Below are 20,027 nucleotides of genomic sequence, written 5' to 3' on the forward strand. Positions count from 1 at the left end.
CTTTGCTCCCACGGTGTCCCTCACGGCTTCTCTGTTAATGGTTACACATCACTCCGTGAGAGGCTCTGCTACTCCCGGGCTCCATTCCATGGCTTCTTCACCTCCCCACGCCCTCTCCTTGTGATTCTGGCGGCCACAGCCAATTTGCGGTGGTCTATGGCTCTGCCCACTCCTGTCTCTGACTTTTACTCTCCCTCCCAACTTGTTAATTCAGAAAAGAAATTGCTAAGTACAGACTCCAAAGAAATGAATATGGTTTTTCCCGCTCATCTTTCTAGGCCAGATGAAACACCTCATAGAATACCAGCAGCTTTGACCCTCGACTGCCCTATGTCAGGTCCCCTTCCTTGGCCCAATCAGCTATGGAGGGACACTTGGCCTCATATGGTTTTCAAATTTTTGCCAATGCGATAGGGGCAAAGTAGTAGCTCAGTATTGTCTTAATTTGCTCTTCTCTAATTACTGGAGAACTTGAACATCCCTTCATGTTCAATGGTCTTTTGGGTTATTGCTTCTATAAATGTCCTGTTCATAGCTCTTTGCCTTTTTTCTCTATTGAGACTGCTGTCTTAGCGTGGAATTTTAAATGAAAAGGTATTTTCAAAAATTTTATATATTTAAAAGTTATAATTAAATTGTTATAGGATTAAAAGTTAACAAAGGATACATTGACATATAAAGAGAAACCAATAATTCACACTGCTAATTGTTTTGATTTTTATTATGCAGAGTGTGGGTGATACTTTAACATGTCACCATTCAGAAAATTTTTTTCAGTATGAGAATATATACTAACACCATGAAAAACCATTTTCTAAATTAAAACCTAAAGTTATATAAATGACATCACAAACAATGTTATTAGCAAAAGTGTCTTGCAAAATGAATATTAATTTCATGTTTAACATAGCAAATAGCATGAAAGAAATAGAAAGACTGAGGAACTAATACTGATGAAAGGAGATAGAGACCAACTGAATGTAATGTGTTGATGCTGGTTGGATACTGACTCAGGAAAAGATGCCAGAAAGTGCATAATTGGGACAGTTGGTGAATGTGAATAAGGACTATATGTTAGATAATGGTGTCCTTTGCATTTTAAATTCTCATAAGTTGATAGTTATATTGCAGTGTTGTCCATCTGGTGTGGCTCAGTGGTTGAGTGTTGACCTCTGAATGGTTCGATTCCTAGTCAGGGCACATGCCTGGGCTGTGGGCTCAATCCCCAGTAGGAGGCGTGCAGGAGGCAGCTGATCAATGATTCTCTCTCATCAATGATGTTTCTATCTCTCTCCCTCTCCCTTTCTCTCTGAAATCAATAAAAAAATATATTTTTAAAAAGTGTATGTCTTTATTATTAAGGAAACATGTTAAAGTGTCAATGGCTATGACTCAGCAAAAAGAATAATGGATAGTAATATATTTGTATTGTGTGTGAATGTGTTTTTGCATGCTTGGTATAATTTAGCTCATAACAATAGATCTATCTATATACTGATCTATCATCTGCCTATCTAGCAAGGGCTAGCAAAAATGTGGCAAAATGCTTAACATCTGGTGAATCTTTGGTGAAGGATATTTCAGTTTATTTTATTATTCTTTCCACTTTTAAGTTTGAAATTTTTTATTTTCAAGATGAAAAAAAACACACACCTGAAATAAAATGAAAATAAAAACAGACTTCTGATAAGATTAGTTGATGAGGGCCTGTTTTTTAAAGTGAAAACTTAAGTTGGTAAGTTACGGATGAATTAAGGTGGTTATTATTGCCATCATTTCTAATGTTAGTATGAGTCTACTTTGCTAGAGAGTACTTGGACACATTTTGCACTTTCTCGAAAGAAGTTAGTTACTTCCCTACATTTACTGCTTCCCTGTATCCTGACATTAAGCCACTTATCCCTTGGGTCCCACGTTGAACTCCTTCTTAATCTCCTTCCCTCACTGCTGTAAAAATTCAACACGATCATTGTTGACTGGAGCTCACTCTCCTGCATCACACCTTTCCCTACAGCCCCCATAGCTGGGCGACACCCTGCAAAGGCATCTGATCCCTGGTACAACAAAGAAACTCTTTGTACAGCTTAAAGGATAGACTTTGAGCGTGGTTTGTTAGATAGGGTAGCACAGACTGTGATAAAGATTAGACGGAATTTTCTAATTCCTAATAACCAACAGACTACACCAAAGGCTATCCCTAAATCCATCGTAATGAGTCACGTGAGCAATGACACGAACAATGTGCTGTCAGATGGGACCAAGACGGGAAGAGGGACCACTGGCTTGGGCAGGATTAGAAAGAGGGCTTGGGTGTCTCAGTAAAGCAAACTGGATTTATTTCTAAGATTCCATCGTCTCAGAAACATACACCGGGGTGCAGACTGACCCACAGATGATTAATCAAATGCCTTCATATCCTCTGAGGAAATCTGACCTTGATAAGTATCCAGAATGACCTTGATAAATCAGAGGGACCTGAAACCAAAACGACCCACCAGAGTGAAGGCTATTGGAAACCCAGTCATCGAATGAATTAAAAATGAGAAAATGATTACAGAAGAATAACACCTTCCTACAGGACAAATGGTAAGAATATGAATATCAGCAACATTAACCTATTTTTAAATTCTGAGTATAAAGTGAAATCTACTAACACAAGAATACCATCTGTGCGCCATAGAAGGAAATTCAGTTAGCAGTTACTAGAAACCACGAGACGTTCTGCATTCCCTCTAGGTTAGGTGGAACATGAGAAACGTGGCAGGAGGCACAGGAAGAAGACTTGGCCAGGCCTAACCAGAGATCTTGGTCTTGACTAGCTAATAGCAACAACATTGTTTTAAATATTTCAGGTTTATCACGCTCTGGGCTTGCAAATGCCTATAACTGCAGCAGCTTACGAGAACAGCGTTATCTTAAAATGTGCATGAATACGTGTCCGTTCCAGGTGGGGCAAAATTGTAGTGTTAATCAACAACAGCAGCAGCAGCAACAACAACGGAACCTACAAGCACCCACCCCCCATCCTCCCAGCCCCGGCAACCCCAAACACAGCTACATCTTGCTCACCCTCTGATTAAGGAACACACGACTCTTGGCTTGTATTAAGCCCACAGTGTGAGGGGTTCCACGAGTGACAGAGAAAAAGTCGCGCTTGCTCCCAGGACTTTGACTGTTTGTACTACATGATGATGATAAGCTTCAAAAGCGACCTGGAGAGAGGGGGCTGGTTGCTTTCACTCGCCTGTGAGGGCCCACGTGCTTTGTTCTCTGAGAGGCACTCTGACCAAATTAACAGAGTGTATCTCCAGTGACCTTTCCCACTCACCATTGTTTCCTATGGACTGAGGGAGCCCAGGTGCCTGCAGGCGTCCTGCCACAAACACCCCACTGCATAGAGAGACCTTGGGGTGCTGCTGTCACCACCTTGTTGAATCAGTAACGAAACACAGCAGCCTCCGCAAACAATGGCTGGCAAGGAGCATTTTCAAACAAATGCTGCTGGTTTCACCCGAGCCATGGAGCAAACCATGGGGCACAGGGTGAAACTTGGCAGCCTCTGCGAACTCTGAAGGGGCAGAAGCCAAAGCCCTCAGCAGCCAAATGCGCGAATCTCAGAGAAAGAAAAAGGAGAAGGGTCAGCCTTTTCCCCTGAGAAGCACTTCGGATAGAATTGTTCAGTGAGGTTTATTCATCCAAATGAGCACATCATATAATAAGGTCTACATAATATATAATTTGGTACATGATTTAGAATCCAGTTGTCTGATTCCAAGTGGGAAAATGGTTGAAGAACCATAAACCAAGAATAACATGCACTGGACATAGTAGATGCTCAGTTAAAGGCTCACCAGTGATAGCACACACAGCTAAGGAAAACAAATGATGTGCCCTGTGGGATCCTGGATGGGAGCTCCATTTTATCGTGTTAAGACAATAAGCCAGGATGGTAATTATTTCACCAAGTCTCTCAAAATCTGAATTCATTTCCCATGCTTTCAAAAGTAAGACTCAGGGGTCCTAATTGCTGTCCAGCTACCTTGAACTGATAACCAGGGAGAATGTGCTTTTGGATGTTTTCTACATCAAAGGAAGAAGGGGAGCTTTGTAAACAGTCCTTGTGGGTTTAAATTAGCAGGAGAAAAAAAAATCACTCACAACCAATTTACTATAGGCACGAGGGTGGATAAAGAAGACTCTTCTAAGATCGGAGACCTCCACTGTACCTTGAAGGGTATGGAGGACTTGATGAGGGAAGGACGTAGAAAAATGTCTGTTAACCAAGGGAATAACATGAGCCAAACCTAAGACAGGTGAGAAGGCTTGGATTTTCTTTCATAAATTGGGTGAATTTTATCCCCTGATTTCCTAAGTTTTTTGTTTTTTTATGAGGATCAAATAAGGTAATATATAAACAAGTTTTAAACTCAACAATTATTAAAGAAAACAAGTTATTTTCCAATTTTTGGTAAAACATGAGAAATAGTCTTATCGCCGTATTTATCTGTTAGGACTGGGATCAGCTGCATCTCTGATAAAACCCAGATCACAGTGCTGAAACAGGACAGAGGCAGGCTCTCCTCTCACTGTAGGAAGTGAAAGACAAGGAGTTCAGGGGTAGTAACAGCTGGCCCATGGACATCACTGCAGCTCCTTCTCTCTGTTCTGTCATCTTGAGAAAATGGCTTCTATTCTCCCGGCATCCTCATGGTCCAGAATGGCTACTGTACTCCGGCCATCACGACCATGTTCCAGGCAAGAAGAAGGGAAGGAGGCAAAGGGCATATTTTCCACTTGGGTTGGCCTCTTTTTATTTTACTTGGGATATAATGGACATACAATACTATGAGTTGGCTTCTTGTAAGGAGAACTTCTGCTGATATCCCATTGCCCAGTCCTAGCTACAAGTAAGGCTCAAAAATGCCATCTTTCAGCTGGGCGCACTGTGGCCCCAGGTATGTCAGCCTTCCCTTATCGAGGAAGAAATGGAGCATGCCAGTGGGGAGGCCGCGAGCTGCCTCTGCCAGGTGTCAGCCAGGGGTCCTCCGTCATGACTCATGTCAGAGGGGCCCTTTGAGGAATGACTTTCCTTCAAGGCTTCTACAGCTGGACTTTGGGAGGGACACTACTGACTGACAGGGCCTAGGGCTGCTCAGTTACAGGCACTATAGACACTGTGTAGTTATAGTTACACTAGAGGCCTGATGCACAATATTCGTGCAAGAGTAAGCCTTCCTTCCCCCGCCTGCCAGCACCGGCTTCCCTCTGGCACCCAGGATCCGGGCTTCCCTGCGGCCACTAGCAGGGACCTGGGACCCAGGCTTCTCTCGCAGCCCCGGCTTTGTCCGGAAGGTCATCTGGAAGGACGTTTGGGAGGATGTCTGCTCTAATTAGCATATTATGTTTTTATTATTATAGAGATGCACATGTTTATTTAAGCTCTCTGTGTCCTGGTAGATTATCAACTTCCCGAGAGCAGGAATCATTTCTGTTTCATTTTCACCTGATTTCCATTGCTCAGCATGGAGCCTGGCATACAGAGCCAGATATGGTGAATGAACAAATGAATGAATGGACAGGCTGGGGAAGTCGCAGCTGAATTGTATCTTATTCCACGGCTGTCCTTCAATTCAGTCCAACACACATTCCTTTAACCTGTACAACCTGCCAAGAACCTCATCCGGTGTCAGATGACGAAACTACAGCTCACATTCTGGGTGGGGGGAAATACAAGTGGATAAGTAGTTATGTTTCAATGTGGTTTGCTATTTAGTACATTTCTACCCGGGGAGTGATGGGAGAAGAAAAGATGAGGAGGGAATCACCAGTCTTGGAAATCAGGTACAGGATTTCCACGCAGAGACAGGGAAGCCAGTTGAAACTTTGGGGAGCCCAAGGCGTTGAATGTAGCTGATGCAGAGAATCACAGGTATTGCTACTGTACTAGGTTTCTGACTGTTTGAGTTCATTGCCTGCAAATGTAGAGACTGTTGTTGGCTCTGTTCGGATGGGATTAATGAAAGTCAACTATACAGGAATGGTGATGTTTCCAGTCTTGTTGTTATTTTGCCACTTATCTTGGGTAAATCATTTTGATCAAGCTATTATCGTTTCTGCATCTTAGAATGAAATATCACATTTTTCACAGGCCTGCAGACAGGGAGAAAGCACTATCAGAATTTAGAAGCTAGGTTATTTTACCAGCAACAGTCATCACTTGACATTCAAACTACCGGGTTGTTCCTGAAATGAATGAAACAGTTTCTGCATCCAGCTGTTCTTCACACTGGGTGTAAGTCACTGTGAAGGAAGAATAATGGTTTTGATTTTCTCTCGGTTGCAATGACCTAGCTCATTCAAGGTTTCCTGTCTCTGCTATAGAATATCTTCACCTAAAACTCCTACAAAGGTATCCCAGGTCACCACAGGGAGTCTTTCTGCAGTTAATTAAAGGAGCTTAACTTGAAAGCATTACAGTCCATGGCCAACAAGCCAAACAGGAACTTCACTGGAGCAAAATCAAAGAAGGGGAGCAAAATTATAGCTAGCAATATTTTCATCAGTGACACCTCATCAAAGTGGACTCAAATTCTTTTAAATTCATTGGCCTCATCTATGCATTTATATAATAACAAACATTTCTTGGAGCTCATATGCTCTTCAGAACTGGGGGTGAGGGGTTGTTCTCTGAAGTTTTCTTTGCATCTAGGACGTGTGGAAATATTTTTTTACCCAGAGTGACCCATCGGGTACACGCACCAAGCTGAGCTATGTGCACACCTTGACCATTAATACCTGTTATTCAAGTTACACCAGTCCATGGTAAACAGAAATCCAGGACACAGCAGTGTGTCAGCATGTCATGGAAATCTTTTTTGAGTGCTATTCTTTTGAACATTTTCTTTTTCTGTGCCCTGTACATTATTCATACACGAGTCCTGATTTTCAAACAGAAGTTGGTCATGTCAGCTGGTGAGTATAAGGATATTTATTGAAAAAATAATTCAGAATATTTGAAATTATAGTTAGTTTTCAAAATCAAGAGCGTTAACATACTATTTAACCCCCAACCCCCAGTTTGCAGAATCAGCAGGAGAAAAACAAGGATGAAGTACTAATAAAATTACACTAATTTATCCAACAGTTATTTTTATGCATTTTGTGAAGCGCCTGGCACTATAATTAGGTGAAATGACATTAAAATGAGAACCAGAAGACAAGATTTACTACAAAATTTATCTCTAGTTGTGTAATCATAAGCCTTTCACTGACCGTGTTTCTCAGTTTCCTGATTTGTAGGTTGGAAATTATTTGGGCCCCTTCCCACTCACAAGTTATTATGAGGTTCAAATGAATTTTTTAATTGCTAGTATAAAGGACAATGCAAATGAAATGCAATTTGTTTTCCTTCTTCACTGCTACCACTAGCTTCCTCCCCCAAACTGTCATCATTGTCACCATCATTGTCATTGTTGTGATCATCATCATTATCGCTACAGTATTAGGTGCATTCTCTTGAAACATGACAAAAAGGGGATTTACTGAATAAGTTTACTGGGAGGGCCCGTGGTTATAATATCTGTAAGAGAGTGGGGAGGGAAAACTGGACAAATAGAGAAGGTGAACTCTGGTAGAGGATACAGGAAGCTATGGTGCTAAGACAACATTTTCAAGTTCTCCCAAATGAAGATTGAGTCTTTGTATCCCTGTATCCACTCAATGCATGCAGGCTACCTACATGGAAGAGGCATAACTGTGGGCAAAGACATTCTTGGAGAGAGACTCAGTTGTGAGCCTTCGGTAGTGCACACACCTAGGGCTGGATGGTTGAGCAACTTGGTCTTGAAGGGGAGATGTAAAATTACCACCACCATCATCTGGGGTGTGGAAGGGCTTCAAGAAGAGGCACAATCATTTCATTTCTCTTCTGTGACACAACAAAGAAAAGAAGATCGAGCTGCCCGGATAGGAGCTCAGCACCAAAATATAGCTGAACCTCAAGAGCATCTTAGGAAGGTGTGGAACCATGGGGCGCTCAAGTCATGGCAACATCAGATCTACGTGGCCCAGGAAGCAGACACATTAGCATAGGACATCAATTCCAATCAACTATCTCTTGTCTCCACATCGATTGCCTTTCATCTTCCATTTCGTTCATTGAATGATAGATTCTCGGGGTGAGAGGATCTATATCAACTTATATCAACTTATATCAACTTTGCAGGGCAGTTGATATAAGTGCTACTTTGTGGTTGAACTCTCCTTAGGAATCCTGACCAACACTACCCAGCGTTTACTGGATGGACCAGCTCTAGAGATGAGGGATCACTACGTTCCCAAACAGCCCATTCTGTTGTCAAGGACCTCTCCTGTGTGAGAGGAACCTGCTTCCCCAGTTTTTACGATTGATCCCGCTGCTGTGCTACCGGACAGTAGAAGAGGTTTACTCTGTCCTCTGTAGGTGCCATACACATACTTTTGCTGAACTCACTGTGCTTAGTTCCCAAAACTTATCCCCAGTTTGTGACATTTTAAAAAACCTGTCCTTTGAATGTGTTCTTTTTTTTCTCTTAAACTGTGAAGATTGCTCTAAGTTTTTTCTTATCCCTGCAAAGGATGGGACAAGTATCTTCATTCTTGTTCCTGGGCCTCTGTTCACGTGGCTGAATATTAAAATGGGACTCTACACTCTCTGTTGTGCTATGGTTGATAAACAGCTCAGTTTTAAAGTCACTTGTCTTGTACAAATGCAGCTGGCCTTTCTTGAATGCTAGTGTAGGCCTCTACATAGATCAGAGTCAAACTGAATTTTGTCTCTCATTCCAACTATGAGATCTTGGTGGATCCTAATTTTGTTTCAGGATGTTTCAGTACTATTAAAGTGATTGCACACACACACACACACACACACACACACACACACACACACGAAAATACTGAACAGAACAACATGGAAAATTTAGGGAAAGAGAAAGAATGAGAGAAATGATTGTGACGTGATAGTGTCACATTGGAGGAAGATTTATTGCTTTTGAGTCTCTGAGGCAGTAACACATTCTGCTTCATATTACTCTTTACATCATTGTTTGGCTGTGACTAGAATAATCTAATCCATCAAATACTGTCAAATTCAATTTACAATAATTTTCACTGAAGCAGGGTTCCTGCATTATACTTCCCATTTCCCTCTCTTTAGCTGCCATGAACTAGTCACCGTAATCATGAGCTTTATTTACAAAACCAACAGAGTGAAGTCGCATCCTGATTTATAACAGATATCTTATATCCTTCGATTCAGAATCGGAATTGGATGTAGTTTTCTCATACAACTAGCATTAACTGATGAGAGAAAACTATTCCAAGATGATGGGCGTTTTAGACTCTGCACGAACTTGCTTAGCATCAAATGTAAATTCATATTTGCCATTCTTACATGTTCATGTGTATTTGAATCAGAAATATGATTCTTCAAATGAATGTTTGCTGAGAAGAAATTTGGCTCGCTCATTTTTGGCATTGCCATCTGCATAACCAGAAATGCAGTAATACTTTTTCCTTTCATAACCACTGAAGAGTGCTCTGAACCGAAGGGTTTTAATACCTGAAGCTGCAGAGAAACCTAAAGCAGGTTTCCTGCTGCATTCAGGGTATTGGACCACACAAGGGAAGGTGTGAGGCTGCTGGAGAGATTGATGAAGGGTGTTGAAGTGGGGATGAGAAAAAACGTGTTGTGCTCTGTAGGCCTGATGTAGATACATTGCCTTTGGAAGGGGGTTTTTAATCTGCAAATTGCTTATGTCTTAGATAGTGCTATGGGTGGAATGGTTCCAATTCATATGCTGAATCCTAACCCCCAATGTGATGGCGCTAGGAGGTGGGGCCTTTGGGACGTGACGAGGTCTTGGGAGTGGAGCCCTCATGAATGGGATTAGTGCCCTTATAATAGGGAGCTCACAGCCCCCCAAATGCTTCCAGGCAAGGACACACTGAAATGACTGCCTTCTATAAACCAGAAGTGGGTGCTCACAAGACACCAAGTTGGCCAGCACCTTGATCTTGGACTGTGGGAAATAAATGTTTGTTGTTTATAAGCAAAAAAAAAAAAAAAAAAAAAAAAGTAATTTTTACTCCGTCCTCATCCTCATCCTCTCTAGACACAGAAACACACAAACCAAGAGAGGATTTTGAAGAATTAGATGAAGCGGATTGAGCATCCCTACTAAGTCTGGCTCCCAATTTCTGTCACGCACTCATTATTTGTAAAATGTTAACATCTACCCTGTACTTATGCACTGGACTAAAACGGCTATGATAACAGTATTTCATGAAGTCACAAGATATCTTTTCATTGATTATTGATTCCATCCATCTTCACTGTACAATCCATACTTACTCCTGTTTGCACCCGATCTCTTGAGTGGTACCAAAGATGTATTGCTAAGTAGATGAAAGTAAATAATTTCATTTTTAGATGTAAATCTTCAGTTGAAATGACTTTACTGAATTGGATTGAGAAGGGGATGGGAAATATAACTAACACTCCTGTATTCTATATCTTTTTTTTTCTGCAAAAAGCTTTATTGTTTCATTCGGTCCAATGCATGGGAGAGGGCTTCAGGGCGTTAAAAGAATGGCTAGTAGTTTCGGGGAAGGGGAACGCGGAGGGGCCCCTCAAAGGCCTCTGGGCTCCAAAGGCTCCTAGTGGTGCTTGAGGTGAGCCTTTGGCAGAGACTCGCCCAGCCCAGCCTGGGGCAGCCTGCGGAGGTGAGTCAGGTGTGGCCCATCTCCTTGATGAGTTTCACCTCCTCACCCCAGAAGTGGTTCTGCAGGAAGTCACAGAGAGGAGGGTCTGCGGGTAGAACCGGGGCCTGCAGCTCCCGAAGGGCCTGGGTCAGGCTCCTCTCCAAGGCCAGGTGGACTCCAGGGCGCCCTGAGTTTTGCCCACTCGTCCTGGGGGGGCTTCAGCACGTCCTGGAAGGGAATGCGGCCCCCGCGCTGGTTTTGCATCTTAGAGCCGCTCAGCGCCCTCATGCTTCTCTGCCAACTCCAGGAAGAAGCAGCCCAGGCCCTGGAGAGCCACATCCTCACGGTGGGAATAGAAGCCCCGAGAGAGGTGGGTGTGGAGGCCGCAGAGGCAGGTTGGAAAGGTGGGTGACCGCAGCCCCCACTGGGTGGAATAATGCTGATGAATTTGGGAGCTCATGGTTGTTGGGCAATGAGGAGTTAAGGTAGAAAAACCTGGTGTGTTGGCTGGTCCCGGAGGTGGTTCTGAAGGTGGTGACTGGATGAGACGCAGGAGAGAGGCCGGAGCTGGAAGAAGGGGCGTCCCTGGGTCTGTTCTGTGCAAACACTGTTGAAGCAAGAGACAGATCCGGGACCGCCGAGGGCACTGCCTATATCTTTTAATTCAGTAATTTCCACTATAATTTTCCCAAGGCTTCCAACCTGTGCATGATATAATTTTAAGAGGCGCAATTGCAGTTGCATATCACTTGCTTATACGTTTATACTGGCAAATTTGCAAGTCAAGTTGCATTCGTTTCATCACTTCTTCACATCTTTTCCTTATTTCCATTTCCCTGATGACTATTATTGACTCAGATGTAGCGAGTTGAAAGGTGCTTAGGAAAAGAGGGAGAAAATTCAGTCTGGTTGGCTGTCTAGATGCTCTCAGCCCCCAGCTTGCAGAAGGAGCCACAAAACTATTGGGCATTTCCCAGTTAATAAACCTGCAGGGTGATCACATAGAAGCAGGAAGTGCAGGGCGCTGATGAGGGCCTGGGGAGGTGATAAAGCACAATTTTTTGCCGAATAGCTCTTTGACTCACCAATGACTGATTTTGAGTCTGCAAACAGAAAGCAGTTAGGGGAGGAAGCAGCTGAACAAACATCACCATAAACACTGAAGAAATAGGCATAGATCCTCAGTGTGTTAGCAAAGGCCCCCTGATGTCCACAGTGCAGCCTGGTCCCACGTAAGGAGGGTGTGGCTCCCGCAGTAAAAGTAAAGACACGGACGTCCAGGGGTGAAGAAAAACTTCTGGGATGAAGACTTATTATTTTGAGGCAAAACCTGATTTCTCAGATTACTGCTGTGTGTCAGTAACGTGGTTAATTATTTACCTTTCTCACCATTATGCTCAGATTCTTTTCTTATCAGACTGCTGGGTCTGCACCCAAAACAAACAGTTGGTGATCATGTGAAGTGGCGTGAGTGCGATGGACAGGACATTTTCTGTCCTTTCTCTCCTGGTCTCTCTCGTTCCCAGTAACCATTCTGCTAGGGAGGGGCAGGGCTGCTTGGTGCTGCCATGTTGGCACGCACGGTTGGCTGTGACTTGGTTCTTTCTGATCTTTTAAACCCGCCTCTTCAAGTCTTTCTAATTTCTTCATTTAACAGGATATTTCAGATTTCATGAGAGAAAGAAGCCTTTTTTCCCCTACCTCCAATTGTCTTGCTAAACAGATTTTTAATCACAGGCTCTAAAATGAATCTAACATAATCATTTAGAACTGGAATGATTTAATGATCAAAAATAATTAGACAGCAAAGCTGACATTTTGGGCATTCCTCTGCTTCACTTAATACTTACTCCTTGCAGGAGCAGATTGCTCTGGGCAATCGTGGCAGAAGAGCTGGCAGGTGGGGTGGTTGCCAGCAGATGCTCTGTTTCTACAGCAACGTTCAATCTGAACTCCAGACGAAGCAGCTATTCCGACCCTTGATTTGGGGTCTAGTTTTCTTCCTTCTTAAAGTCACTCACTTTTGACCTTTTATCCTTACTGGAAAAGTCTCATGAAGTTGCGTCTTTATTATGATGCCTGAAATCACTTTTGGAAACAAGGGAGGTATGAAATAGAAAAGGGATAAAAACAAGTGGCGCCTAAAAGGTTTAAACTACTTGGCCAAGATCATACACTGAGTTGGCAGCCATTCATTCATTCATTCATTCATTCATTCCAGTAAGGCTTATTAAGAATTTATTATGTCATAGGTATTAGGATAGGTGTTGGGCATAGAATGATAACAAAGACAGAGTCTAGACTAAAAAGCAGATCTTTTGACTCCCAAAGTTTTGCTCTTCCCACTACATGCTGCCATGTCATTGGTGCCTAAAAACACACCAACCAACCAAACAAACAAAAAATACAAATTCCCTGGGTGTCTAACTAGAGCTGAAAAGAAGCAAGAGTGTGAAGTTGGACCTCAATTTCCTCATCTTTATATTGGAACTAATCAGAACATCTAATGAACAGGGCTACAGATTAAAAGAAACAATCCCTGCAAAGGTTATAGCACAGAGTTTAGCACATATTAACTGCTCAATAATTTTTTAAATATTATCACTATTATTGATGTTTTCTGGTTATAAATATAGTCAATCTTATAATCATTGTAACCCATTTTCAAGATCTCAGTTGGGAATCATTTCTGACTAAATGAAACTCTTTATCAATAACCGTTAGTCTGAATTCAAGTGTAATGCTGAGGTTTAATTCTTTTTGAAACTTGTCTTTACTTCTTTGAAAAAAATTCTTTCCTTCTCGTAATAGCAGAGTTTAGCATGTCTGATATTTATAAGATCTTGTCTATCTAACTGTTACAAAGAATTGAAAGTGCTACTGTGCAAGCTGAAACATTTTTTTGGAATACATTGTCCTCGCACTTGGTCTTAAAATGGCTAATACCAAAGAACAAAGACAAGTTATCCATAGCAAGTGAAGTCATAATTTTATCTTCATCACCCTGAGTAGAGCCACCGCCTGCAGATCGTGTCCAGCCAACATGAACATGTCTGGTTGGCACCGCTACAAGAGCAGGGCTGATAAGTAACCGATCGGCTTATCCCACATTCTTTTCCTGGGGAGGTCACTCTCCCCTTTGTTCCCGAAAGTCCAACACAGTTTCAGCATCGCCGAAACTGGTCATTCAAATTAATTAAACGGCATCATGAACACTGCTCCTGGGATGATCATCTTGTACTGGGCTTTTAAGTTTGCCTAATTAAATCCTTTCAAATGTAAAAAGTGAAGCAATTAGTGCTACTAAACCATATAATTAATATATGCCTTGAGCACACTTTTTAAAATAAAATGGTTTGGAAAAGAAATGTTTTGAGTAGTAGATTGCTACTAACATGAATGTACTAGTAATTAGTATTACTAATAATACATATGAAATACAAAAGGATTATCAATGTTTAAAACTGTATGACCATGGAATTTTATCTTTATGTTTCACCATATGTTAAATGGGAACTATAGAATTTAATTCATAGGCTTTTATAAGGATTTACTCAGGGCATTTAATTCAATTAACATTTAACTTTAATGTTTAAATTTTTGTTGTTAATCCTCACCTGAGGACATTTTCCCATGATTTTAAATTGATTTTTTAGAAAGAGTGGAAGGAAAGGGGAGAGACAGAGAGAAAGAAACATCGATGTGAGAGAGACAAATCAATTGGTTGCCTCCTGCACACACCCCAACTAGGGCCAGGGATCAAGCCTGCAATGAGCCAGGTACGTGCTCTTGATCAGAATCAAACCTGTGGGCCTACATTCTATCTACTAAGCCAAACCAGTGAGGGCTAATTTTTAATTAATATTAATTCTCAACTAATCTTTATTGCAATTAATGAAAAGCTAAAATGTAATAAAATTCAACACTATAATTGTAATGGAAATAATTATTCTTAAATTTGATCCAGAAAGCACAAAAATAATTTTTAAGTCCTTCACTGGTCCACTTGATCAAGAAAAATAAAATATTTCAATTTGAATGGCATTCCACATTATATCGACTTCGGTAGAAAAAGAATGAAACCATATCATCTTACATTCAGGTGAACCATTGACATTTTCTCAGAGGAATCTAGACTACAACAGAAAAAGAATTTTCCAACAGAACATTAGAATGTATTTCCTCAGATAAATTCCCAGAATTGGAATCACTGGGTCATGAGGCAGTTCCATTTTTAATTTTTTGAGGTAACTCCATTCTGCTTTCCACAGCAGCTACACCAATCTGCATTCCCACCAGTAGTATCTGAGGGTTCCCTTTTCTCTACATCCTTGCCAACACTTATTGTTTGTTGATTTATTGATATAGCCATGCTGAAGAAACCCAAAACACTAATCCACAGCAGCATTATTTACAAAAGCCAAGGTTTGGAAGCAGCCCAAGTGCCCATCAGTGGATAAAAAGCTGAGGTACATTCACACAGAGGAATACTACTCAGCCATAAAAAAGAAGGAAATCTTATCCTTTGCAACAGCATGGATGGACTGGAGAGTATTATGCTAAGTGAAATAAGCAAATCAGAGAAAGACAAGTACCTATGATCTCACTCATATGTGGAATCTAATGAACAAAATAAACTAACAAACAAAATAGAAACAGACTCATAGATACAGAGAACAGGTTGAGAGCTGTCAGAGTATAGGGGGTTGCAGGGCTGGGTGAAGAAGGTGAAGGGATTATGCAAAAAAAACAACAAAAACCCTCAAAAACCAAACCACTAATTATTTCAGACTACAATATGGTCATTACCAGAGGGGAAGGAGGCTGAAAGAAAGTAGAAGAGGGTACAGGAGGGATAAATGGTGATGGAAGGAGACTTGACTTGGGATGGTGATCACACAGTATAATATACAGATGATGTCTTATAGAATTGTACACCTGAAACATGTATAATTTTATTAATGTCATCCCAATAAATTAAATAGAAAAGAAAAATAGAACATTAGAATGTGCTTACATAAGTAAAAATTCAAATGAAAATTTATATGAGCATTGCTCAAAAACGATAAAAACACATTTTCTTGTTTGTGTTTTTGCCAACTTTGAAAAAAATTTTTATTTTGGCTGCAGTATTCAGCTAATGAGCACTAAGTACTAGAGAAACCCTTTGGTCAGCTCGCCTCCACCCAGAAACCAGCAAATGGCACAGGAGTCAACATTCAAATTTTTGAAAAACTCCCCTGAAGGTGGGAGACTTGCTTTCACAAGATGAGGAATTTCTGAAGAAACGCAATCCGGCCTCTTGCCAGGAAGGAGTTCCATAAACAGTCCGTTATAAACTCAAAGGAAAATATGAAGCCTCCTGACATACCCATAGCTGAGGTCTCTTATTCTGACAACCAAGCTTAACTGGGGAACCTAAGCAAGGGTCTAACGAACAATGACCCAGGCCTCCAGCATGGCTCTGATAAGAAGATTCAGGTGAAGGGCAATAGCTACGTACTTGGAACTTGGATCACGAGTTGCTGTCTCATTTGTTAGAAAGAATAATCATGGAGCACTTCACTAAAGAAGTTGGAAAGTTAATGTGTCAAAATCCATACAGATCCAATGAATCTAACTGAACACTGAGGCCCCATACAGTCCCCCATTCCCAGTCCTCAGCATCTCCTTGTGCGCCTGCTTTACTTTCTGCTTTGAAGTAGCAGCTACACTGCTAGGGTCCTGATCAGAGCAGATCAAAGTCAGGTTATGGGAAGGCCAGGTGACAGAGAAAAAAAATTAGGGATTACAAGGGTAAACATATTACAAAATTGTTGTTTAAGCTTATTAAAATCATTTAAATAATGAAAAACAAGTATTTATTAAGTGCTTACTATGTGCCCATCACTAAGTGCTTTACAGAAGCCACTTATTTAACCTTTCTGATGAACCTACGAGGTGGGCATGGCACTGTCTCTATCGTGCAGACCTGGACACGGAGCCTCAGAGAGTCTCACAACTTGCCCAGCTCACACAGCTGGCAGATGGAAGAGCCTTGATTCAAACCGAAACCAAGGGAGTGCAGCTCTAGCACACCCAAGAATCTGCTCCTTTGACCCAGCGTCCTCACTGGACACATCTTACTTTCATTGCTTAAAATTGCAGAGATAGAGAAGGAATTATGTGAGCAGTTGGAGTTTCAAAAGATGCATTTTTGCCTGAAACCGACTTTGTGCTATAAGGACAGTCACCGGGATCCCTTGACTCCAGTTTACTCCATTTGCAGCGATGGCCAAGCTCCTTCTGTTTCTACACTGTATGCTGCCTATGTCCAAGGAACACTTGGAATAACATCCAACGACCCCCTTTCCTAATGGATATTTGGTTATGGGTCTATCTTACCCACAGGTTATCTAAAAAAGAGATCTTACTTTATTCGTATTATACCCTTTGCCTATGCATAAGGCCTCCTTTTTAAAAAAAATATATTTTTATTGACTTCAGAGAGGAAGGGAGAGGGAGAGAGAGAAACATCAATGATGAGAGAGAGAGTCATTGATCGACTGCCTCCTTCACACCCTGAGCCTGCAACCCGGGCATGTGCCCTGACTGGGAATCGAACCGTGACCTCCTGGTTCATAGGCTGACACTCAACTACTGAGCTACACCAGTTGGGCAGGGCCTCACTTTTGTTCATGGTATATTAGACAATCAATATGGAACTGCTGATGAGTTCTAATGTATATGTGAGAAACAGAAGTACATAAATCTATCTTGCTTATATCCAGAAAATTGTTAATTCACATGGTTGAATTTTACATAAACAGAGTTCACCAAATGCGCCCAGAAAAATGCAGGTCCAAACATAGACGAAGGCCAAAGTCTCTCCTAGAAGCTGCAACGCCATTCGCTTCGGGCCAAGGAGTGAAGGTGAGCCAGAGTAGTTCAACCTGAAAAATGTGTTTGAAGTTGTTGATGTTTAGGCTCAAGCATTTGCCACATTTTAGAAACAGAGAGGCTATTTGTTTCAAAGCTCTTATAATAAATACTGTTTCTCCTTCAGAATTTCAAAAACCACAGGAAAAAAGCCAAGGATGAGGAAAGTTCTCATGCAATCCTTCATCAACTGTGTGCAAAGAGGGTATCTGCATATTGCTTTCTGGAATGGCTTTCATGCTAATGAAGTTGAGGGAGAGGGTTCTTCTTTAGACGTAGGAACATAATTCCTAGTATCATGGTTAACATTCCTGTGGCCAGATTGTTCCATTCAAATAGAACTCCTTGAGACATGTTGAGATATTTCTTTTGAAAAGCCTATAAATCTCTGTGAAATCATCATAAAAGTATTACAATATAACATGGTAAATATGAAAAGGAGCTAAGAGGAAAGTTATCTAAATTACTCTAACACTACACAGACTATCCCCCAAAGGTACAGCTTCTTTATCAACAAACAAACAAACACACCCATTGCATTGAGAAAAGGAAGAATTCTGGATTCTTTTGTGGTATTTTGAGGCACCTAACTTTCCATTTGAAGATTTTTTTTCCATTCAAGATGATCTCTCACAGCTCCTCTATTTAGTTTAGGAGTCTGTATTTATCCCACATGAAATTCTGCGTCTTTCTTTATGTTTGCCATTTGATGCTAATTCAAGTTGATGACACTTTTCTCAGGGCTGTTACTTAAAACTGACAACCCCTGGATGCAACCAGAACCTCCTCACATCTTCCTAACCTGTAATATGGCAGTGCTTGGACAGGACCCCCACAACATGTGCTCCTGGTCTGGTTGACCACACCCACCCATCGCAGCCTCAGTTGTCTGCCTGGCTTCCCAGCTGGAGCGGTCCCAGCCATAACCCTAGCCAGAGCTGTGCCATTCCTCTGCCAGCTCACCTCTTCACCCCCAGTTGCCTCTCCTGTGGTCTTAAGAGGGATAAGCCACTATATACCCAGTGGGGTTGGTGCTACATCAATTCGTCACCCAGATCCGGCCCAACTCAACTCACAGACGCTCTGGTTTCCCCAGAGGCTACCCCAGGGCTCATGTAGGAGAAGCTGGGAGTATGGGGAATTAACACAACCCCAGAGAGCAAAGAGAGAGGGAGGAGCCAGCGGTGCTGAACTGTAGCGATTGGCTCCATGAGACCTGAGAAACACATTTCCTGAGAAACTGGCCAGCTTAGTAATCATTCACCTTGTGTTTGCTTGTCCTCTTTCCCGTCCTCACTTCTTTTTTAAAAAAATATATCTTATTGATTTTTTTACAGAGAGGAAGGGAGAGGGATAGAGAGTTAGAAACATCGATCAGCTGCCTCCTGCACACTCCCTACTGGGGATGTGCCCGCAACCAAGGTACATGCCCTTGATCAGAATCAAACCTGGGACCCTTGAGTCCGAAGGCCGACACTCTATCTACTGAGCCAAACCGGTTAGGATCCCTTCCTCACTTTTTCTCTCGCTCTTGCATCCCGAGATTGCACACTTCCTTCTCTCCCCTGTAATGTATTCATTAAGCGTGTAAGCTCAGCCAGGCTCTGTGTTATAGGGAAACTGGTGAAGACCTGGTAACAGTAACCATCCAGACTTCACTCTCCTCACCTTGATGGAGAACCTCTTATCTCGAATAGCTCATCTCAAGGGTCTGAGAATCACCAGGAGTTACCTCACATATGCTCACAAATGTGTCTGCTCAGGGACCACATGGTGTCGGATGGGCAGTGTTAATTCCCCCACTCCCAGGTTCTCCTGTGTGAGCCATCAGACACCATGTGGTCCCTAAGCAGACACATGAGTGTATCTGTCCAGCTCGCAAGTACCACTGTCTGCCATGAGGCATCACTTTCTCCGCCTTTGAGAATCTTCATGGTCCCAGCGCTACAATGGTGTTATTTCGCCAGGGAGGAAAGAACATTTCTCCACTTATATTGTGAGTCTGCCTCTGCGGGCTCATGCTTCCTTATGAAAAAAAGGTTTTTAAACTTGCAGAATTGAACTGAGTCAGAAGACAAATTCAGAAGGCAGATGCCCAAGATAACTCAGCTACAACCTCTGGTTTGCGCTCCATCACTGGCTCTGGGCAGAGAAAGAGGGCACATCAAAGATGAGAAAGGTTCTAAGAACTTCCAAAAGAGTCTTCAGATGTGGCTGAGGCAGGTGATGGGGAAGTCAGCTGTTTTACCCAAGATTCATGTCCTTAATGATGTCTGGGGACTCGGACGCTGGCGCCAGGGTCAGGCAGGAAGCCTGCAAGGGATCAGGGTTTTTTGGGGGATATTTACAACATCCGTGTATCCTGC

This window comes from Plecotus auritus (assembly GCF_963455305.1).
Source record: "Plecotus auritus genome assembly, chromosome: 3".
Taxonomy (NCBI): Eukaryota; Metazoa; Chordata; class Mammalia; order Chiroptera; family Vespertilionidae; genus Plecotus; species Plecotus auritus.